Source organism: Triticum aestivum, chromosome 6D, assembly GCF_018294505.1.
Source record: "Triticum aestivum cultivar Chinese Spring chromosome 6D, IWGSC CS RefSeq v2.1, whole genome shotgun sequence".
In the NCBI taxonomy this organism is placed as follows: domain Eukaryota; kingdom Viridiplantae; phylum Streptophyta; class Magnoliopsida; order Poales; family Poaceae; genus Triticum; species Triticum aestivum.
Genome location: NC_057811.1, coordinates 177,282,982 through 177,307,518, shown reverse-complemented (window position 1 = coordinate 177,307,518; position 24,537 = coordinate 177,282,982).

The following is a 24,537-nucleotide window of genomic DNA, read 5'->3' as shown; positions in this document are numbered from 1 at the left end:
TGTATCTCTCTCACACAACCCCACGTAGGTGGTGTACGTATACAAGAAGAGAATAGGTGCACCGTGCACGTACTCACATTTCGTGCCCAGCCACACCCGCGCGGGTACACGGTGGAGCTCATTTCTTTACGAAATGGCAGCCCACGTGCTAATTTGAACGCATGTAGCGGTTGTTTACCTAGGGAGGTCGTGTACCACGTGTGCACGAAACAAAGTTCGACTTGACGCGTTGCCGCGTTATTTTTAAATAAAGTTATAGCGCTCAATGGCACGTACACAGAATATAAAACGATTTTTATGGAGAAAAAGGTAGTCTGCTCACTATATACAATGGAGCCTGCCTGCCTGGTTTGTCGCTCTTCAGAGTATCTCACACAAGGCTGCGGTTGCCTCTCTCTCTCTCTCTCACCGTTGGTCACTGATCCGGCTGCATCCCGTCCGTCGGGGGAAAGGGGAGTGCGGTGGTCTCTCTCTCTCTCACCGTTGGTCACTGATCCGGCCGCATCCCGTTCGCCGGGGGAAAGGGAGTGCGGTGGCCTCTCTCTCTCTCTCACCGTTAGTCACTGATACGGCCGCATCCCGTCCGCCGGGGGAAAGGGAGGAAGTGCATCGTTTCTCCGTTTGACGGCGCTGAGGCAACACGTCCTGATCTGCAGTACACGCCGTTCTCTCTGACCAAGCTCCGACGCGGCGGGGCCTACTCCACCTGCTCGCAGATTCCGCCCGCCGCCGCTCACCTAGTTACATCCCGACGACCTCCAGGTATCCCCTCTGGCCTTGCTCCACTGCCCGTCTTCCCTTGTCGCTGCATGTGGATCTTCCATAGTTCTTTGCCCAAAACGTAGCTCATCCGGCGTACTTTCCATATTGCATTATCGTCCTCACACCGTTTTAGACAAACACAACCGTGTTGTTATCTTCCCTTAGGACAAGGAATATGCTTCTTTTTTGTCGTCGCATGTGTCATCAACTGTTATTGGCCAGTAATTGTTTCCTTTCTACTCATTGCTATTGCGACCTTTTGGTGAACTGCACAAATCACTTTTTTCTTAAGTGTTTTGTGCAGTTGTACTAAAATGTCACACGGGCAACGTCTCTACATTTCAGTGCGACTGCACAAAGGGAGATTGGTTTTGCTCTATCCTCCTCATCCAACTCCGAGCCTAATCTTCTCCAACTAGTTAGTCTTAAGAGAGACTGCAAAGGTGACCGGCTTCTATTTGTGTGTTTATTGTTTCATCAACACTCCTCTATTATCGTAATCACACTTAATATCTTTGGAACAGGGACGCTCAGCTCTATTTTAGTGGAACTGCACAAAATGATCGGAATGTTGCATGCTCCAGACAGCTACTTTTTTTCCCAACATGCCTTGTTGATTTAGACAGAGCTGGGGGGACGTTGCTGCCAATGAAAGCATGGATCAATTTTAATTTAGCACCTTCTCACAACTCTATCTTCAGTTGTGATGTAATTATTAGCTCTGATCTGCTAATAATTGACATGCATTAGCAAGGAAGTTAGTTTTTTATTGTTTCCGAAAGAGCATCAATGGCAAGACACGCGAAACAAAAGCTGAAAGCTCACACCATTGTACAATTTCATGTCGCTGGAAAATTATTTGTATAGTACGTCAATTATGTAAACAAATGATGGAAGCTTGATAGCATTGCCAGAAGCCTCTTCATCATCCGGGTCCATGTGCCATGCACAAAATTATACTCCTTCGTTCCTAAATATTTGTCTTTTTACAAATTTCAAACGGGCATATTTTAGAGTGTAGATTCACTCATTTTGCTTCGTATGTGTACTCCCTCCGTTCCTAAATATTATATTCGTCTTTCTAGAGATTTCAACAAGTGACTACATACGGAGCAAAATGAGTGAATCTACACTCTAAAATATGTCTATATACATCCGTATGTGTGTGTCCATTTGAAATCTCTAAAAAGACAAATATTTGAGTAGTCACTCGTTGAAATCTCTAGAAAGACAAATACTCCGGAGTATATTTAAGAACCGAGGGGATAGTGCACAACCGCATGGGAGACTCAGCCCGGTCGTTGCACCGCATTAATAGTGAGTAATGAGCAGTCAAATCATAAGCCCCACCTTTCCCACTGTAAGTTGCTCTGAAGAAGCAACCATCAATTCGCTCTTCTTTGAATCCGCTCATACTACTCCATCCGTCACTGTTTATACAGCGTGCTTCAAAAAAAAGAAAAAAAATCTGTGGGACCAAGGCGACTAGCGATCGGCCCGAAAAATAGCATTGGTAGTTATAGCACGGCGTCTATTACTAGAGGGAATAATGCGTACACACATGCATGCAGTGCTTCCACCCCGGGTACACACATGCATGCACTTACTCCACTCCGTAGTAGTACAGTACATGGAGAGAAAATTGTGGACTTGATTGCGGTTACCACGCCCTAATTAATTGAGCATTAAACCAAACGCGTCTAAAGTCTCTCTGGTGGTGGAAATGCATTGAGAGAAATGCATCATAATGAAGCGCGCCCTGTAAACTGTGACGGAGGGAGGAGGAGTATGAAGGTGCAAAACCAAGTACGTGTATGGCCAGTCGGTCAACGCACCTCCTCTTGGCATATCACTGACATGTGGGACAGGAGTGTGAGCAAACCGATCTCAATTGACGGCAAAGAGCCAACCCGCCGTTCCTTGAGAGAGACGAGGAGCGAGAACACACAGACGGGCTCGCACGGAGGCCAAGATATATTCGAGCATGGTTGGTTGATCGATATCATTCATTACATGTTGGGCTGCCGTTTTCTGCCCTTCTCCGGAATAAACGTGTACTTTATCAGAGATAAAAAAATAAGAGTACAGACGCTCCACCATGTGGTTCTAGTAGTAGTACTACTCGTACTACTGCGCTTGGCTCTTCGCCTCTTCGTGAAGTCGAACAATGATGGTACTCCACATGTTGGGTACTACAGTGTATGCCTCTGACAATCTGACACCGAATGGACTGATGCATGTCCACCGAGGGTAGGTTGCATTAGTTAAAAGGCGTAAGCGAGCTTCACCTTGTCTTGCAAGCTTCTCCTCGTTCTGCGAGTTGACGGGACACACCAAAAAGTAGTGCTAGTCCATACTCCCTCCTTTCCAGTTAATATGGCTTAATCTTTTTTGCGGGTAAATGAGAGAGCTTTATTCATATATAAGCATTCTTAGGACGATCAGCCAAGACACTGGTCACTAGGAAGCGAGGTACCCCGCAAAAAAAGAAGTAGGAAGCGAGGTGTTTCATCAAGCCAGCTCTCGGCCACATTCAAAGTGCAGCAAGCACGGTTCGCACGAAGATGCGCCGCACGGTTTGCACGAAGATGCGCCGCAAGGTTTGCTGACCTGTTTACTTTGCGCTTGGCTGTTCGCCTATTCGGGAAGTCGAACAATAATAGCACTAGTAGTATAGTGTATGCTTCTGGCAATCTGACACCGAATTAACTGTTGCACGTCCACCGCCTGAGCCAGGGAGAGCTTGCATTAGTCAAAAGTTTCTCCTTGTCCTGCGAGCCACCGCGCGCAAGCTTCTCCCGTCCTGCAACCTTCTCCTCGTTCGGCAAGTTGATGGGACACAGCAAAGTAATGCTAGTCGATACTGCCTCCTCTCCGGTTAATATTGTCTTAATTTCAAACGAGATAAATACACTGTCTGTCACTGTATATTTGTAAAAATACGGTTAGTGGACTTCATAATACGCTCATTGCGCTCAATATATATATTTTCCGGTGTTTATACGGTCACTAGCTCACCCTGACTGAGTATGTGTGTGCATGCACGTGTAGGTTGAGCACTTGAGCGTGACCCTGTGTGTTCCGTCGTGTGCTCGGACATGCATGCATTAGGGCGTCGCGCGCGTTTTTGCGTCCATGTGTGCGTGTGACTGTTGCATACACGTAGGGGGAGTACGTGTAGGGGCCACTAAGGAGCAGTCAAATCACACAGTAAGTTAGTCAGAAGAAGCAACCATCATTTCACTCTTGAATGACACGTACGCAATATAAAATGGTTGATATGGAGAGAAAAAGAAAACCACTATATATACACTAGCAGGAGCCTAAGCTACAAGCCTGCTTGCTTAGGTTGCTCTCTTCACAAGCATAGAACGACGGGCCTGATCCCGCAGCTGGGGGAAGGGAACAATGTTCTGCGTAGACGCAGTCGACATCGGCGAGGGAGAAAACCCACAGGCGGTGCGTCCCAATCGGGGGTCACCGCGGTATGGGCCGATGCCGCGTCCCAACCGCCCTTCTAGCTACAGCCCGACGTCCCAGGTAGTCCATCTTCCTTTTGGAGCCGGCTTGCTCCACTGCCGTAGCTCCATCTCCATGTCGATCTTTCTCTACTTCTACCGGCTTCTACTTGTGATGAGTTTATGTCTCACGAACTAGTGCCAGTACTATTATTCTAATCACACTTCTTCAATATCTTTGCCATCAGGGATGCTCAGGTCGATTTTAGTGGAACTGCACAAAAGCATCGTATGATCCGAGGGTGCCATCCGTCTTTCCTTCGACAGGTTCTACCTGGCCAGGAAATTAAATCATGTTTAGGGTTTAGGGTTTAAGTCGTAGTGACCCCATCAGTAGTTTTTCTTTCGTACATGCTCTCACAACTTTTTTCTTTAGTTGTGAAGTAAATATTGGCTATGATCTGTGAATCATTGAGATGCATCAGCATGCGTGTTAGTTTTCCTTTGTATTTGATGGAATGTTGTAACGGGGCAACCTTGGAATAGGAATGAAAATGGAGTGGAAAGTTTTCGTTTTTCCGGAGAAAAAATGGAAACGGAGAGAAACCAACGTTTCGTTTCATTGGATCGCGCCATCGAGCAAAACCAACGTTTAAATCACGTCTGTCGTGTTCGTGTCTCACCCTCCTCCACGGCTCGACCCGACACGGTCGCTCGGCATGCCACTCACTGCAAACCGAGTATACGATAACTTTCCGCCTGCTTGTCGATGGATCGCGCCATGGAGTACTAGCACTACTGGAAGAGATTGGCGAGTTGGGGGAGGACAGCTAGTTGTAGCACGGACTCCCAAGAACTTTTTACATTCATGTTGTAGCCGGCTATTGCGACCTTTGAACGCGGAGCAGCCGCGTGCACCCGAAAGCGGCGCGGGCGACGCTCTCTCGGCCGGTGCGCCGCTTCAATGCCGGCGCCAGTGAGAGGTTGCGTCCGCTCTGGCTGAGCATGAATGCGGAACTGACCGTTTCGGGCGGGAAGCACGCGCGGGTGATGATGAGGGTTCGGGTTGGTCAGGACCGGCCGTGGCAGCGGTCCAGACGTGCGCAAACAAGAGATGATGTACGTTAATATTGCTGCGTATATAATTAACAACGTAAATAATGTGCCAGTTGGACAAATATGATTGGAGATGGATATGGAAATGGAATTTTACGTAAACACGGATATGCATGTCTATGTGTGTGTGCGCGACAACTCTCGCGACCTGGAAGCGGGGGCGTGTTTTTGATCGAGTTTTCTTTCTTGGTACGTTAGAAAAATTGTCCGCCAGTTTTCGTTTCTTTTTTCCGGGAACGCGCGTATTCTATTTAAAACCACTCTATGGAGAGATTTTTTTACTCCATTATAGCCTCTTGTTTGATTGAGTTTCTCGCGTCTCGCTCTCTCACCCTCTCCATATCAAAACAAGATGACAATGTCCACTCTATCTCTCTCCTCACCGGTGGTCACAGATCCGGCCGAATCCCGTCCGCTGCGGGAGGTGAGGTGGTGCAGCGTTGACGTTGTCGCCGTCAGCGACGGAGGAAGCCGATGCGCACCGTCCTCTCGGAGCCGGCGCTGGCGCAGACGAAGATCCTCCGCGCCCTTGTTCGCTGCCGTCGTGTGGGCAGATCCTGCCCGCCCGCCTAAACGACATCTCGCCCACCCGAGTATAACTTCTTGTACTGGTCCAGCTCCCCAGGTTGCTGCGTGCGGGTTTTCTTCTATGCGACTACTCCCCAGCTCCCCATGCATAGTAGCTAGGGTTCGTCGGCTGGTCCAACATCACCTACTAGTACTATTATAGAGGAAATGCCACTCGAAAAGTTGTCCTGATTTATGCCTCGGTGGAGGTATACATGTTGTTTCGACAAAAAGTACATGGTGGTTGTGCGGTCATTGTCCATATGGTGGTAGTACTATCACTGGTTAAATGAAGAAATGCTTTTTTTCTCGGGTATCCTGGTTTAGTTCCCATCAAGATAATTATGATGCTTCTGTTTGTTGGTGTACTTTTCATTAATTCTTATTGACAATTGAGATGTCATTGCTAACCCTTTTTTATATTTTTGGAAACAGCGATGCGTGTCTCCATACCCGGGCATGTCTTCCTCAATTTTGGTGGAACTGCACAAAATTGGATGGCCATTGTTGTTCCACCTCACTGTCCTCTGCCACGTGGTTCTTCCTTCCTCGAGCTTGATTACTGAGAAGAAACAGACCACAGTGAGGATTTGTCGAACTTCATAGGTGCCTCACCCAAACTTGATGCCAAATGGATGATGCATCACCATGATGACCTATCGATGCTCATGGTTGCGCCTCATGGTTGCGTCGGCTGGTGAAGTTGATCGATTTTCAATGAAAAACAACATGTCTTCCATCAGTGCTCTTTGCTTGTTATGCACAAAGATGATATCCTTCATCAGTTCACCTTGGTTGCGTTGGAGACGCAGTCGTCTTTCACGTTGGTGCAATTTTATCACACAATTGGCTATGAAACAAATGTTTCCTCGAAGAAGGATCAACGTTGGTACTAAGAGCATAAGTTTTGTATTGATTTCTAAGCCTTCTCACAACTTTGTCTCCAGCTCCCCTGTAATTTTATTTGTCCAGCTATTAACTTTGATTTAAAAAATGGTGTGGACTAAAAACCCGGATGGACGTAGTAGCCCTCCATTTTTATTTACTCCGCATATTAGATTTGACTGAAGTCAAACTTTGTAATACTCTCAAACCTTTCCGATAATTGAAATTAAAATTCTTTATTTGTACACACTCTCACACGTTTCCGATAATTTGGCGCATGTGTGGTTGTTCACTTAAGGGAGGGTAGTGTACCACACGTGAAGGACAGGAAGTGCGACCAGGACGCGTGGGCGTGGATCGTTAGTTCATCGGAAGTAGTACTAGTTTTCTTCACTGTACATTAAATAAAGAGTTTCATTTCGTACTTACACAATTTAAAACGATTGTTATGGAGAGAATAAGAAAACCACTCCACTATATATTAGTCGTATACACGAGAGTACTATATGGACGCAGCTTCATTGACTTAGTGCACCTGCCTTTGGATTTATGACAGGTGGGCCCAAAATGTGGCTGGCTCACCTGTCATACAGCCAAAAGCAGGTGCAGTGAAGGCACCGGAGCTCAGTCCGTACTACGGTAGTATATATATAAGCGGGAGCCTCAGCGCTTGTTCGCTAGGGTTTGCACTCTCCACACGCTCGCCGCACTACATATATGTTACACGCTGGAGGCTCAGCGTTCATTTGCTAGGGTTTGCTATATTCACAACCTCTCACCCTCTCTTCACCAGATCTAAACAAGACTGCGTTGGCCTCTTGTCTCTCTCTCCCCCCTCACAGCTGGTGAAGGAGGCGTCCGTATCCCGTCGCACCGGGAAGGGGAGGAGGTGCAGCGTTCACTCTATCGCCTTCGGCGAGGGAGGCAATCCACTTCCGGCTGCGCTGTTCTCTTTCACCCAGCGCCTGTGCGGGAGGGCCACCGACCCCTTCTTCCTCGCTGCCGTACGTAGTGTGGGTAGATCCGGCCCCCCGCCGCACGCCTTGCCACATCCCGACGACCCTAAGGTATAAGTTTCTTTGAAACCGTCGTTGCTCTAGCTGCATGTGCATCTTTTTCGATCTATAGTCGAATCTAGGTCTTGGTTCAAAGAGGAAAGAAGGGTGCGGTGGGCTGGAGCAAGAATCTAGGACGTGGTTCAATGAGGAAAGGAGGGGCGGAAAGTAGTATAGACTGGCTATCCAGCCACTTTGTAGGTCGAAAAGGGAAAAAGGGGGTAACCCAGTACACACATCTGTAAGGAACCGATCTCTTTGTTGAAAAGGGAAAGAAACTGGGGGGTCGGGTAGTTTGTGCAAGACTAGATTTGCTGCCCTCACATAGGAAGAAGGTTCAAAGAGAACAAATATGGGACCAACGCATATATGCTGCTTGGCTACATACTCTGCATCACCCATTTATACGTGTGGACGCACATGGTGCTGGCATGTCCCATACAGCTATTTTGCTGTTGTTAATCTAAGAATGCCGCTAGAAAATTGAAGCAATGCCACTGTTAAAAGTAAATTATATTTTTTAACGATGTTGTTTCAAGAGAATGTCTCTGTTAATATGAATCAATGCAACCATTTTAGAAATGCTACTGTCCTACTTTGTTTTCCATCCAAGATAAGTTAGATGCTTCTTTCTGTCACCGTTTGTTGCATCCTCCTTTATCGGCAAGTAATTGTTTCCTTTTTTGCCTCTGTTAAAACAGGGCTATCGATTCAACTTGTTGCTATTGTGACATTTTGCTTCGCTACTCGAAACACTTATGTTTTAAGAGTGTTTTGTGCAGTTCAACTTGAATGTCACACCGGTGACTTTGCTTAATTTTGGTGGAACTGCACAAAAGGAGATCGAGATTCGTATTTTACCTTTGTCGGTCTCATGAAAGGTCAGTACAGGCCTTCATCCACATGATTGTGCAGTGTGCTTTGAGATGTTGTGCTACTTGTATTGGTACTGTTTTAAATAAATGTTGAATTGAAGCTATTGTATTGCTGTCTTTTCCCATTAAGTAGTGAACAAAAATGGGACCAACCCAGACATGATGCTTGTTGCTTTGTTACAACAAACTCTGCATCACCCCCTTTATAAGTAGATGGAAGCACATACTATTGTTGCGCCCACTCTCCCCTGGAAATGTTTATGCTTTTGGTTAATCTAATGCCGCTGGTAAAATTAAGCAATGCCACTCTCAGAATTAATTAACTACTGAATCTTAGTTCAAAACTACAACACTTGTTAGGAATGGTACTATCCTGCTTTGTAGTTCTTTCTACATGTTTAACCAAGGTATTGTTAAGATAATGTCTCTGTTAAAATGAATCAGTTGCATTGTTTTAGGAATGGTACTTTTCTGCTTTGTCGTTCTTTATACATGTTGAAACAAGGCATTGTTAAGATAATGTCTCAGTCAATATGAATGAATCACACTGATGGAGAATTGCTACCTATTGTTGCTTACAGGGATATCAAAATTAAAGCTCGGTTTTATTCCGACTTTGATTTTAGTTGAACTGCACAAAAGGAGCCAATGTGTCCAAGGCAAACTGCTGCATTACTGGGTCCAGTTGGTCGTTCCACTTTGCAGAAAGAAGCAGTCACTGTTTGCGCTACATTACAGAAGGAATGACCGAGAAGCTTTACAGAGTATTATTAGACACCGGTGACATGACTAGTCTGCAGAGACCATTGGCAATTTAACAACACGTGGAGTGCCCTGGGAAAAAGTGCCCAAACAAGTACAAGAAGCTACGACAGGACTCCACGATCATAGGCATTACATATTTTGAATGGGAAAAGCTTGTCAAAGTTTAATCATTGATGTTAGCAAGAAGACGTTAGTTTAATATATTGGAATTGGAAAACCTTGTCAAAATTTGCTCATTGATGTTAGCCAGAAGACATGCATTTGATATTTTTGAGTGGGACGCCCTTGCTGTGAGCAGCGTCGAGTGTTTTTTCCTATTCCTGTGTTCAGTTTAGAAGTAAATAGTTACTCTGCTGAGATATTCTTGTGTTAAGAGTTTGTTCTGAATATTGTCTATGTAATGCCAGGCCTTGTGTTTGATTGCAAAGTTGAGCTTGGAATGTTGTGGCATGCGGCATCACGAGCTGTTCACCGTGCCTCCTGAGAATAATGCTTCGTATTGTTTTGCATGTCGATCTAATGCCAGTGATTTGCTTGTTAAGAAGATCATCCTCTTCTGTTGTTTCCGTGCTTAAGAAGTTCATCGTCTGATGTTTCATTCATAGCCTATACGACAAGTCGGGTAGGTTAGACGTGAAACCATATGATCTTCCGACCAACTCATGATATTAGGCCGTGATTGGATCGTCGTTTTCCAACCAAAACCGCTTGTAAAACTGACGCTTGTAAATTAAAGCAGATGGTCTCGGGCGAAGGCGCTTGGTTGGTCGATTTCGACTAGTAAAATATCAGAAGTACTTCACACACGATAAAAACGCTGAACGACACTCGGACGATTGCTAATCCAGCCGTTAGCTGCTGTTTCAGCCTTGCCCATGGATGGCATGATACGCACGTCGTGCATGTATCGTCTGGTAATGTCGTCCATATAGCAGTGCTCGTAAAATATACACTGGTCTCTCAAATTACACGCGTAACCCGCCGGTTTTACTTACAGACCTCGGGCCCTCGGTTTCATTACGCCTGTATTTTACGCGTTGTTTCCGATGACGAGTAAATTACACTTGTATGTTAATACAGGTTTGAAATAAACCAGAGCTCCCAAGCGCGGCCTTACCGTTTCATGCCGTCTCAGTTTCTCGAAGGTGCTCATAGGTGTCCGATGATCCTGGCTTCCTGAATGAGCAGCGGGCGCTGTATCAGACCATCCGTAGGGCCCGCGAGGCCCTCTCCGTTGTCCTTCGAGTTGTTGCGCTCGCCGTGGCGCCGAGCATTGTTAACATCGTCAACGAACATGAGGATTCAGGAGATGACTTTATTTTGACTGGATGACACTAGGGACCCACTAGGGCCATAGCCGTACGTACGCAAGTGCCTCCTTATTATGTACAACTATATTTTTTTGCTTTCTCCTGGTTTCCTGACATCACGGTCCCACACCATTGTCAACCTATGTAGTCAATATAAACGAGAGAATTGCACAAGGTGCGGCCGACAGCTGGGACCAAGCAGCTCGAGCAGTATTTGTGTTTTTGAGGCGTGAGCACTGCAGAGTTTTTCTTGGCGATGATTTCGTTGTTGTTCAGAGGAGAGCAGGGTATTAACTGGGCGGGCTGTGGCCCGTCTAGCCCAGGCCAGATATCCAGCCCAGATACTAATTTTTTCAAGATGAAAATGGCTAGCCCAGCTATACGTCTTTTTGAGGAATACCCAGGCAAGGTCAACTTGTTATTCTCCGCCCCGCTGGGCTGCAAATCTTTCCTAGGAGGGATGCATTAGGCTTAACAGGAAAATGGGCTTTAAAAAATAATAAATGGGATGTAATTATAAAAACTGGGCAGTAACTATAAAAAATGCACCAAACACGAAATTAGTTTATAAAATATTATTTATGGATTTTGAAAATCTTAAATTTTCATTGTTGCGCGCGCAATGTTTCGTTGGATTTTTACGTAATACAAATTTATATTTAATCTGACTAGAAATTTCGGGATAAAAATATTTCGGATCCCATCAAAATGTGGGAAATTTTATTGAATTCTGTCTTCAACGGTTGGTTGAAATTATTAATCGTTGTCCTAGCTAGAAAATGGGCTGTACTTTTAACAAACTGTAAATGGGCTGTTGTAAATTCCATTAGAATTCAAAAATGGGCTGTACATTCTTACAAAACGCAAATGGGCTATAAGTTCTCTGCCACACACTTGTGGGCCTACTAAGTGACGCGTCCCCTAAAAAAATAAGTTGACGCGTATGCAAGGCTTTGTCAACTTATTATAGTCAACACACGGTTCTAGCAGCAGTGGCCGTTGGATGTCTATCCAACGGATGTCGTGCTTCTTCTTCAATCTCGGATATTCTTAGCTTCGGCCGCCCAAAAAATGATTCCTCCCCCTGACATCTGGGGCGCACCGTTTCGGAGGCTGACCTGTGGGCCTACTAAGTTGGAGCGTACCAAGGGCTTTGTCAACTTAGTCAATATAAACGATTCTAGCTTCAGTGACCGTACGATGTCCATCCAACGGCCGTAGTGCTTCTTCAACCTCTGGTCTTCTTGGTCCAGCCGCCCAAAGCAGCGCCGGTCGTGCCGCCTGCTCCTGCCTCCCGTGGCCGGCTGTGCTGCCGCGGAGGCCTCACCGCCCCCATACTACTCCCACCGCTGGCCAGGCCATCCCTCCACTCACCCACACCCCCTGTTATTCTGCGGCGACGGCAGCCTCACACCGCAGCCGAACCAGTGAACCCTCGTACTCCTCTCCGCGCGGGCTTCCACTGCTGCGTCTTCCCCGGCTCCGCGTCGTCCCCTTCCTAGGCCTCGCCGTCGTCCACCGCCCTGGTGCTCTCGGCGCGGCGTGGTCAACGTGGTCAACGACCGACTTCCATCGGAAGAGTACTGTACGTGGAGAGGCTGACAGCTGGGTCCACGGCGGCCGCAAGGAAGTGCCTCCTTATTACGCGCAAAATAATTATTCCTCCACCTGACAGCGGGGACCCACCGGACGGGCCACCAGTATTTTGCGAAAAAAATCGTTTCCCCCTGACTGCTGGGACCCACCGGACGGGCCACCGTATTTCGCGAAAAAAACGTTCCCCCCGCTGTCAGCTCGGACCCACCGGAAGTGCCTCCTTATTACGCACAAAAAAATGAATACTCCCCCGGCTAGCTGGGACCCACCTTGGTGGGAGGCTGACTTGTGGGCCTACTAAGTTGACGGGGACGAAGGGCTTTGTCAACTTAGTCAATATGAACGATTCTAGCTCCAGTGACCGTACGATGTCCATCCAACGGCCGTAGTGCTTCTTCAACCTCTGGTCTTCTTGCTCCAGCCGCCCAAAGCAGCGCCGGTCGTGCCGCATGCTCCTGCCTCCCGTGGCCGGCTGTGCTGCCGCAGAGGCCTCACCGCCCCCTACTATTCCCACCGCTGGCCAGGCCCTGCGGCGACGGCAGCCTCACACCGCAGCCGAACCAGTGAACCCTCGTACTCCTCTCCGCGCGGGCTTCCACTGCCGCGTCTTCCCCGGCTCCGCGTCGTCCCCTTCCTAGGCCTCGCCGTCGTCCACCGCCGTGGTGCTCTCCGCGCGGCGTGGTCAACGTGGTCAAGGAACGACTTCCATCGGAAGAGTACTGTACGTGGAGAGGCTGACAGCTGGGTCCACGGCCACAGCCCAGTTTTTTTGTGATTTGCCAAGTAAGTCGCTTTGTCAGGCCTGTTGGGCTGCAAATCTTTCAAGACGAGGAGAGCTTTCATTCGGCTGGCCGAGAAAATGGCCCATCAGTAATGAGAAATGGGCTGTACATTTTTAAAACACATCAAACCGGCAATTAGTTTCAAATATCTTTTTTTCATTTCAAGATTTTAAATTACATTAATTTTTATGCGTGGAGAATTTGTTGGATTTTATATTGATATACATTTATTTTTAAAATCAGTTTGAATGTGAGTCGAAATTTCGGGATTAAAAACAGTTCGGACCGCACCGAAATATGCAAAATTTCGTATAATTTTTTAACCGTGGCCACAATATGGGCTGTAATGCTAACAAAAAGAATATGGGCTCCAAAAAAACCTTAAGAATTAGCAAATGGGCTGTAAATTATTAGAAATAATGGCAGATGGGCTGTATGCTGTTTTCCACAGATTTGAGGCTTTCCTAAAAAAAGGTTGACGCACAAGCACTGACTGTTGGATGTCCATCCAACGGCCGTCGTGCTTCTTCAATCTCTGCTCTTCCTGCTCCAGCCGCTCAAACAAGCGCCGGCGGGACTGCCTGCTCCCTCCTCCCCGCGGCCGGCTGTGCTGCCGCGCAGGCCTCACCGCCCCACCGTACTCCCATCGCTGGCCTAGCCATCCCTCTACTCACCCACACCTGCTGTTATTCTCCGGCGACGGCAGACGAACCAGTAAACCCTCGTACAGTCGTACTCCCCTCCGCGTGGGAAACAACTGCCGAGTCTTCCCTGCCTCCGTGTCGTCCCCTTCCTAGGCCTCGCCGTCGTCCACCGCCGTGGTGCTCTCGGCGCGGCGTGGTCAATGTGGTCAACGACCGACTTCCATCGGAAGAGTACTGTGCGTGGAGACGCTGACAGCTGGGTCCACGGCCGCAGCAAGGAAGTGCCTCCTTATTACGCGCAAAATAATTATTCCTCCACCTGACAGCGGGGACCCACCGGACGGGCCACCGTATTTCGCGAAAAAAACGTTTCCCCCCTGACTGCTGGGACCCACCAGCTACACCTTCGCACGCAAGGAAGTGCGTCCGGGCAAAAAAAACAAAACGATTCGCCCCCCTGACTGCTGGGACCCACCAGCTACATCTTCGCACGCAAGGAAGTGCCTGACAGTCGGGACCCACCTGGTCGAAGCGTACGTAGCGTTGTCATTCTGGTCGCGAACGTGTACGTACATATATACTGGTGGATGTAGAGGCGCGCACGTGTCGTAGTAGAGGCGCGCACGTAGCATGTACACGTACGTACAGCGGCCAGGGTGCAAGAAAGAAAATACGGCCACGTATGTGTACATACGGGCGGGGTCTCGAACGCCTACTCGCGCATACGTACGGCGAGGGCTCGTTGACATGGCTGGGTCGGAACGGAGAAACAGCGTCGTCGTCGTGTTCATGGGGAGGCAACGGAATGCGTCGTGTTCATGGGGAGGCAACGGAATGCGTCGTGTTCATCGGGAGGCAACGGAACGCGTGGGAGCCAACCGGCTGGGTCGGAACGGAATGCGTGGTCGTGTTCATCGGGAGGGCTTGGACGGAACAGGCGATGGAAACGAGGCCTGGCGTACCGCACAACGGAGGAAACGGACCTCCTACGTTCGGAACGGGGTCCTGTTGATCGGGAGGGGTGTGGCGTACCGCAAAACGGAGGAAACGGACCTCCTACGGTCGAAACGGGGGTCCTGTTGATCGGGAGGGGTGTGGCGTACCGCAAAACGGACGAAACGGACCTCCTACGGTCGAAACGGGGGTCCTGTTGATCGGGAGGGGTGTGGCGTACCGCAAAACGGACGAAACGGACCTCCTACGGTCGAAACGGGGGTCCTGTTCATCGGGAGGGGTGTGGCGTACCGCAAAACGGGACTCCACGGGATACTGTTCATCTCCACCGTCGACCTCCTCCAGCCTCCACGGGCTACCGTCGACCTCCTCCAGCCTCCACGGGCTCCTGTTCATCCAGCCTCCACCGCGCGCTACTCCACCGGCTACTGTTCAACCACCCCTCCACGGGCACCCCTCCACCGTCTACTGTTCATCCAGCCCTCCACACCACGGGGTCCTGTTCAACCACCCCTCCACGGGCACCCCTCCACCGTCTACTGTTCATCCAGCCCTCCACACCACGGGGTCCTGTTCAACCACCCCTCCACGGGCACCCCTCCACCGTCTACTGTTCATCCAGCCCTCCACCACACCACGGGGTCCTGTTCATCCAGAGGCAACGCCACCGCTCACTGTTCATCCAACCCCCCCCCCCCCGCAACGCTCACTGTTCATCCCAGAGGCAGCATCGATCGGCTTCAGTTAGCAGCAGTAGCGAAGGAATCGCTCGATCGGGTTCAGTTAACAGCCATCGATCGATCGCTCGGGTTCAGTAACGCATAGCCTGCACTGCAATCGCTCGGGTTCAGTTAGAGCCCAACGCCTCGCTCAGGTTCAGTTAGAGCCAACGCCTAGCACACACGCGCGTACGTGTACGAGAGAAACGTGCATCGCTCGGCCCCCAACCTCCCACCATAACCGGGAACTCCCCGAAATTTTCCTCGCCCTCGCTTCTACCACGGTTTTTTCCTTCATGGACGGCCCAAAGAATGTCATGCAGCTGCGTCTCCGGCCCGCCCAGGACGAAAAGCCCATTTTCTGTCATGATTTTTTGTCATAGAAGTAGGAGCCCACCACATCTATGATGATAACGGGTTTTGTCACAATTATCGTCATAGAAGTGTCATATGTATGACAGAAAAAAAATTGTTCGGCCCAAAATGTCACGGATGTGTCTTTTTTTTGTAGTGTAGAGGGATAAACTCATGCAATATGGTATAAACCCCATCTTTTTATCCTTGATGGCAACAATACAATACGTGCCTTGCTACCCCTGCTGTCACTGGGAAAGGACACCGCAAGATTGAACCCAAAGCTAAGCACTTCTCCCATTGTAAGAAAGATCAATCTAGTAGGCCAAACCAAACTGATAATTCGAAGAGACTTGCAAACATAACTTAATCACACATAAAATAATTCAGAGGAGATTCAAATATTTCTCATAGATAAACTTGATCATAAACTCACAATTCATCGGATCTTGACAAACACACCGCAAAAAGAGTTACATCGAATAGATCTCCAAGAAGATCGAGGAGAACTTTGTATTGAGTTTCAAAGAGAGAGAAGAAGCCATCTAGCTAATAACTATGGACCCGAAGGTCTGTGGTAAACTACTCACAACTCATCGGAAGGGCTATGGTGTTGATGTAGAAGCCCTCCATGATCGATTCCCCCTCCGGCGGAGCGCCGGCGAAGGCTCCAAGATGGGATCTCGCGGATACAGAAGGTTACGGCGGTGGAAATAGTTTTTCGTGGGCGCTTCGGATGTTTTCGGGGTACATGGGTATATATAGGAGGAAGAAGTAGGTCGGTGGACGCCCGAGTGGCCCACGAGATAGGGGTGCGCGCAGTAGGGGGGCGCGCCCTCCACCCTCGTGGCCGCCTCGATTGTTTCTTGACTTCCACTCCAAGTCCTCTGGATCACGTTTGTTACAAAAAGATCGCTCCCGAAGGTTTCATTTCGTTTGGACTCCTTTTGATATTCTTTTTCTTCGAAATACTGAAATAGGCAAAAAGACAGCAATACGGGCTGGGCCTCCGGTTAGTAGGTTAGTCCCAAAAATGATATAAAAGTGTAAAGTAAAGCCCATAAACATCCAAAACAAGTAATATAATAGCATGGAACAATCAAAAATTATAGATACGTTGGAGACGTATCAAGCATCGCCAAGCTTAATTCTTGCTCGTCCTCGAGTTGGTAAATGATAAAAATAGAATTTTTGATGTGGAATGCTACCTAGCATAATTCTCAATGTAATTTTCTTTATTGTGGCATGATTGTTCAGATCCAAATGATTCAAGATAAAAGCTTATAAAACATAAAAACAATAATACTTCGAAGCATACTAGCAAATAATCATGTCCTATCAAAATAGCATAGCCAAAGAAAGCTTATCCCTACAAAATCATATAGTTAGGCCATGCTTCATTTTCATTACACAAAATACTCCCATCATGCACAACCCCGATGACGAGCCGAGCAATTGGTTCATACTTTTTAACGCGCTTCAGCTTTTTTCAACTCTTACGCAATACATGAGCGCAAGCCATGGACATAGCACTATGGTGGTATATGGTGGTGGTTGTGAAGACAAAAAGGGAGAAGATAGTCTCACATCAACTAGGCGTATCAACGGGCTATGGAGATGCCCATCAATAGATATCAATGTGAGTGAGTAGGGATTGCCATGCAACAGATGCACTAGAGCTATAAATGTATGAAAGCTCAACAAGAGAAACTAAGTGGGTGTGCATCCAACTCGCTTGCTCACGAAGACCTAGGGCATTTTGAGGAAGCCCATCATTGGAATATACAAGCCAAGTTCTATAATGAAAAATTCCCACTAGTATATGAAAGTGACAACATAGGAGACTCTCTATCATGAAGATCATGGTGCTATTCCTAAGCACAAGTGTGGAAAAGAGATAGTAGCATTGTCCCTTCTCTCTTTTTCTCTCATTTTTTCTTTATATTTCTTTTCCCCTTTTTTCTTTCTTTTTCTTTTTTTCTTTCTCTTTTTTTTCTTTTTTTTCTTTTTCTCTTTTTTTTTCTTTGGTGGGCTTATTTGGCCTCTTTTATTTTTATGAAGTCCGAAGTCTCATCCCGACTTGTGGGGGAATCATAGTCTTCATCATCCTTTCCTCACTTGGGACAATGCTCTAATAATGAAGATCATCACACATTTATTGATTTACAACTCAACACTTAGAACAAAATATGACTCTATATGAATGCCTCCGACGGTGTACCAGGATATACAATGAATCAACAGTGACATGTATGAAAAATTATGAAGGTGGCCTTGCCACGAATACGATGTCAACTACATGATCATGCAAAGAGCAACATGACAATGATGGAGCGTGTCATAATAAACGGAACGGTGGAAAGTTGCATGGCAATATATCTCGGAATGGCTATGAAAATGCCATAATAGGTAGGTATGGTGGCTGTTTTGAGGAAGGTAAATAATGGGTGCAAGATACCGGTGAAATATGCGCGGCATAATAGAGGCTAGCAAAGTGGAAGGGTAAGTGTGCGTATATCCATGGACTCACATTAGTCATAAAGAACTCATATACTTATTGCAAAAGTTTACTTAGCCCTCGAAGCAAAGTACTACTATGCATGCCCCTAGAGGGATAGATTGGTAGGAAAAGACCATCGCTCGTCCCCGACTGCCACTCATAAGGAAGACAATCAAAAGAGCACCTCATGCAACAAATTTTTCACACAACTTTTACCATATGTGCATGCTACGGGACTTGCCAACTTCAACACAAGTATTTCTAAATTTCATAATTACTCAACTAGCATGACTCTAGCATTACTACCTTTATATCTCAAAACAATTATCAAGCATCAAATTGATCCTAGTGTTAAATGCACTTTTTATGATAGTTTTTATTATACTCAACTTGGATGCTCATCATTCTAGGACCAATTTTATAACCATAGCAAATACCATGCTGTTGTAAAAGACTCTCAAAATAATATAAGTGAAGCATGAGAGATCAACAATTTCTTCAAAATTAAGCCACCGTCGTGCTCTAAAAAATATAAGTGAAGCACTAGAGCAAAAACTATCTAGCTCAAAAGATATAAGTGAAGCACATAGAGTGTTCTAATAAATTCTAATCATGCGGGTTTCTCCCAAAAGGTGTGTACAGCAAGGATGATTGTGGTGATCTAAAAAGCAAAGACTCATATCATACAAGACGCTCCAAGCAAAACAGATATCATGTGGCGAATAAAAATATAGCTCCAAGTAAAGTTACCGATAAACGAAGACGAAAGAGGGGATGCCTTCCCGGGGCATCCCTAAGCGTAGGCTTTTGGCTATTCTTGAATATCTTGGGGTGCCATGGGAATCCCCAAGCTTAGGCTCTTGTCACTCCTTATTCCATAGTCCATCAGATCTTTACCCAAAACTTGAAAACTTCACAACACAAAACTCAACAGAAATCTCATAAGCTCCGTTAGCGAAAGAAAAGAAAACACCACTTCAAGGTACTGTAATGAACTCATTCTTTATTTATATTGGTGTTAAACCTACTGTATTCCAACTTCTCTATGGTTTATAAACTATTTTACTAGCCATAGATGCATCAAAATAAGCAAACAACACACGAAAAACAGAATCTGCCAAAACAGAACAGTCTGTAGTAATCTGTAACTAACGCAAACTTCTGGAACTCCAAAAATTCTACCAAAATAGGAAGTCCTGGGAAATTTGTCTATTGATCTACAGCAAAAAGAATCAACGCAAAATCACGTTTCTGTGATTTACTAAAATTGTTTTCGTGCGCGCAAAGTTTCTGTTTTTCAGCAGAATCAAATTAATTATCACCATAGGTTATCCTATAGGTTCTACTTGGTACAAACACTAATTAAAACATGAAAACACATCTAAAAATAAGGTAGATGATAAATTTATTACTAAACAGAAGCAAAAACAAAAAAAATTGGGTTGCCTCCCAACTAGCGCTATCGTTTAATGCCCCTAGCTAGGCATAAAAGCGAGGATAGATCTAAGTAGTGCCATCTTTGGCACTCAATTCATAAGTGGCTCGCATGATAGATTCATAAGGTAATTTCACTTTCTTTCTTGGAAAGTGCTCCATGCCCTTCCTTAATGGAAATTGAAATCTAATATTCCCTTCCTTCATATCAATAATTGCACCAATCGTTCTAAGGAAAGGTCTACCAAGAATAATAGGACATGAAAGATTGCAATCTATATCAAGAACGATAAAATCTACGGGAACCAAATTCCTATTTGCAACTATGAGAATATCATTGATCCTTCCCATTGGTTTTTTATGGTGGAATCCGCAAGGTGCAAATTTAAAGAGCAATCATCAAGATCATGGAAACCTAGAATATCGCATAAAGTTTTCGGAATCGTGGAAACACTAGCACCCAAATCACATCAAGCATAGCACTCATGATCTTTAATTTTAATATTTATAGTAGGTTCCCACTCATCATAAAGTTTTCTAGGTATAGAAACTTCCAAATTAATTTTTTCATCATAAGATTGCATCAAGGCATCAACAATATGTTTGGTAAAAGCTTTATTTTGACTATAAGCATGAGGAGAATTCACAACGGATTGCAACAAGGAAATACAATCTTTTAAAGAACAATTATCATAATTAAATTCCTTAAAATCCAAGATAGTGGGGTTCAATGCTATTTAAAGTCTTGACCTCTCCAATCCCACTTTTATCAAATTTAGCATCAAGACCTAAAAATTCCGAATCATTGGGACGCCTTTTAACTAAAGTTGACTCATCTCCAGTCCCATCATTATCAAGATTCATATTGCAAAATAAAAGATCTAATAGGGGACACATCAATAACTTTAAGATCTTCATCATTATTTTCATCCAACTTTTTTGGTTTGGCATCCATCTTATTGACTAAGGTAGCTTGCTTATCAGAAATTTGGGCCATTGATTTTTCAAGATGAGTAATTCGAGAGCTTAAACTGTAAAATTCTTTAGACATATCATCAAGCTCTTTGTTCATAAACCCCATAAAACCTTTTTGTTCTTTTAGCTCCTTTCTGAAGAAATTATTGTGCTCAAATTGTAAAGTCATAAAACTTCTAACGTTTGATTCAATCTCTTCTAATATTCTAAGATGAAGGTCGGAGTTCTTAGGCAAAGCCATAAGGGCAAACAGGCACAAGCAAGCAAAAAGGCAAGCGAACGAGAGAGGAGATTGGGAAAGAGAGGGCGAATAAAATGCAAGGGTGAAGTGGGGGAGAGGAAAACGAGAGGCAAATGGCAAATAATGTAAATGCAAGGGAGATGAGTTTGTGATGGGTACTTGGTATGTCTTGACTTGAGCGAAGACCTCCCCGGCAACGGCGCCAGAAATCCTTCTTGCTACGTCTTGAGCTTGCGTTGGTTTTCCTTGAAGAGGAAAGGGTGATGCAGCAATAGTAGCGTAAATTCCCTCAGTTTTTGAGAACCAAGGTATCAATCTAGTAGGAGGCTCCTCAAAAGTCCCATGCACCTACACAAACAAACAAGAACTCGCAACCAACGCAATAAAGGGGTTGTCAATCCCTTCACGGCCACTTGCGAAAGTGAGATCTGATAGAGATAATATGATAAGATAAATATATTTTTGGTATTTCATAATATAGATTGGAAAAGTAAAGATGCAAATAAAAGTAGATAGCAAACTTATATGATAAAAGATAGACCCGGGGGCCATAGGTTTCACTAGTGGCTTCTCTCAAGATAGCATAAGTATTACGGTGGGTGAACAAATTACTGTCGAGCAATTGATAGAAAAGCGAATAATTATGAGATTATCTAGGCATGATCATGTATATAGGCATCACGTCTGTGACAAGTAGACCGACTCCTGCCTGCATCTACTACTATTACTCCACACATCGACCGCTATCCAACATGCATCTAGAGTATTAAGTTCATAAAGAACAGAGTAACGCATTAAGAAAGATGACATGATGTAGAGGGATAAACTCATGCAATATGATATAAACCCCATCTTTTTATCCTCGATGGCAACAATACAATACGTGCCTTGCTGCCCCTGCTGTCACTGGGAAAGGACACCGCAAGATTGAACCCAAAGCAAAGCACTTCTCCCATTGCAAGAAAGATCAATCTAGTAGGCCAAACCAAACTGATAATTCGAAGAGACTTGCAAAGATAACTTAATCACACATAAAAGAATTCAGAGGAGATTCAAATATTTCTCACAAATAAACTTGATCATAAACTCACAATTCATCGGATCTCGACAAACACACCGCAAAAAGAGTTACATCGAATAGATCTCCAAGAAGATCGAGGAGAACTTTGTATTGAGTTTCAAAGAGAGAGAAGAAGCCATCTAGCTAATAACTATGGACCCGAAGGTCTATGGTAAACTACTCACAACTCATCGGAAGGGCTATGGTGTTGATGTAGAAGCCCTCCATGATCGATTCCCCCTCCGGCGGAGCGCCGGCGAAGGCTCCAAGATGGGATCTCGCGGATACAGAAGGTTACGGCGGTGGAAATAGTTTTTCGTGGGCGCTTCGGATGTTTTCGGGGTACATGGGTATATATAGGAGGAAGAAGTAGGTCGGTGGACGCCCGAGTGGCCCACGAGATAGGGGTGCGCGCAGTAGGGGGGCGCGCCCTCCACCCTCGTGGCCGCCTCGATTGTTTCTTGACTTCCACTCCAAGTCCTCTGGATCACGTTTGTTACAAAAAGATCGCTCCCGAAGGTTTCATTTCGTTTGGACTCCTTTTGATATTCTTTTTCTTCGAAATACTGAAATAGGCAAAAAGACAGCAATACGGGCTGGGCCTCCGGTTAGTAGGTTAGTCCCAAAAATGATATAAAAGTGTAAAGTAAAGCCCATAAACATCCAAAACAAGTAATATAATAGCATGGAACAATCAAAAATTATAGATACGTTGGAGACGTATCAGTCATCTTTATTTTAACCCCCGGGCCAGTGCTCCTCTGAGTGTTGGTCCAACCTAGAGCCACTTGCGGTGCCGCCCTAGGCAACTTTGGGTATCTTTGGTTGTCGTACGTAGTGTTCATCCGGTGTGCCCTGAGAACGAGATACGTGCGACTCCTATCGGGATTTGTCGGCACATCAGGCGGCTTTGCTGGTCTTGTTTTACCATTGTCGAAAAGTCTTGTAACCGGGATTCTGAGTCTGATCGGGTCTTCCCGGGAGAAGTAATATCCTTGGTTGACCGTGAGAGCTTGTGATGGGCTAAGTTGGGACACCCCTGCAGGGTATAAACTTTCGAGAGCCGTGCCCGCGGTTATGTGGCAGATGGGAATTTGTTAATGTCCGGTTGTAGAGAACTTGACACTTGACTTAATTAAAATGCATCAAGCGCGTGTGTAGCCGTGATGGTCTCTTTTCGGCGGAGTCCGGGAAGTGAACACGGTTCGGGTTATGTATGAACGTAAGTAGTTTTAGGATCACTTCTACCTTCTCGGCCATTGCGTTGCTTCTCTTCTCGCTCTTATTTGCGTATGTTAGCCACCATATTTTCTTAGTGCTTGCTGCAATTCCACCTCATTACCACATCCTACCCATAAGCTTAAATAGTCTTGATCTCATGGGTTTTGAGATTTCTGAGTCCTCGTGACTCATAGATACTACCAAAACAGTTGCAGGTGCCGATGATACCAGTGCAGGTGATGCCACCGAACTCAAGTGGGAGTTCGACGAGGACCTTGGTCGTTACTATGTTTCGTTTCTGGATGATTAGTAGTGGAGCCCAGTTGGGACGATCGGGGATCTAGCATTTGGGGTTGTCTTCTTTTATTTTGGTTCCGTAGTCGGACCTTGATTGTACTCTGGATGATGTATGTTTAACTTGTTATTTGTGTGAAGTGGCGATTGTAAGCCAACTCTTTATCCCTTTCTCATTCAGTACATGGGATTGTGTGAAGATTACCCCTCTTGCGACAAAACCACCATGCGGTTATGCCTCTAAGTCGTGCCTCGACACGTGGGAGATATAGCCGCATCGTGGGCGTTACAGGTTCTTTGTGTCACATCGTGGGATCGAGGCAAATCCAGACAAGATTAAGGCCATTGAGCAGATTGAGGCGCCTAGGCGGATCAGGGATGTACGTCGGTTCGCTGGCTGCGTTGCCGCCATGAGAAGATTCATCTCCAAGTCTGCTGAACGTGCCCTTCCGTTTTTCAAAATCTTGAAAAAGGTGGGCCCAATGGAATGGACCCCAGAGGCCAAGGCAGTCCTGCAGGATTTGAAGAAGTACCTCTCCTCTACGCCAATATTGGTTGCGCCTAAACCACAAGAACTGTTGCTGCTATATCTAGCGGCAACGAACCAAGTGGTCAGCGCCGCGCTAGTGGCACAGAGGGAGGTCAACGAAGAGGCAGTGGCAACGGCAGGGCTGGCGGATGGCAAACCAGAGCTCCCCCCGGCAGGGCCTGGTGCCGGTAAGGCCAAGTCCCCGGCAGAGTCTGACGCTGGCGAAGCAGAAGCAACGCAACCAAGTGAATAGTGCAGAAGAAGAAGACGATGCAGCACCTGGTTTACTTTGTCAGCTCCCTCCTGTAGGGGGCTAGGTCAAGGTACTCCAGTGTGCAGAAATTGCTTTTCGGCCTCCTTATGGCCTCGAGGAAGCTGCGTCATTACTTCCAAGCACACGAAATCACCGTCGTCACCCGCTTCCCGTTGCAAAGGATATTG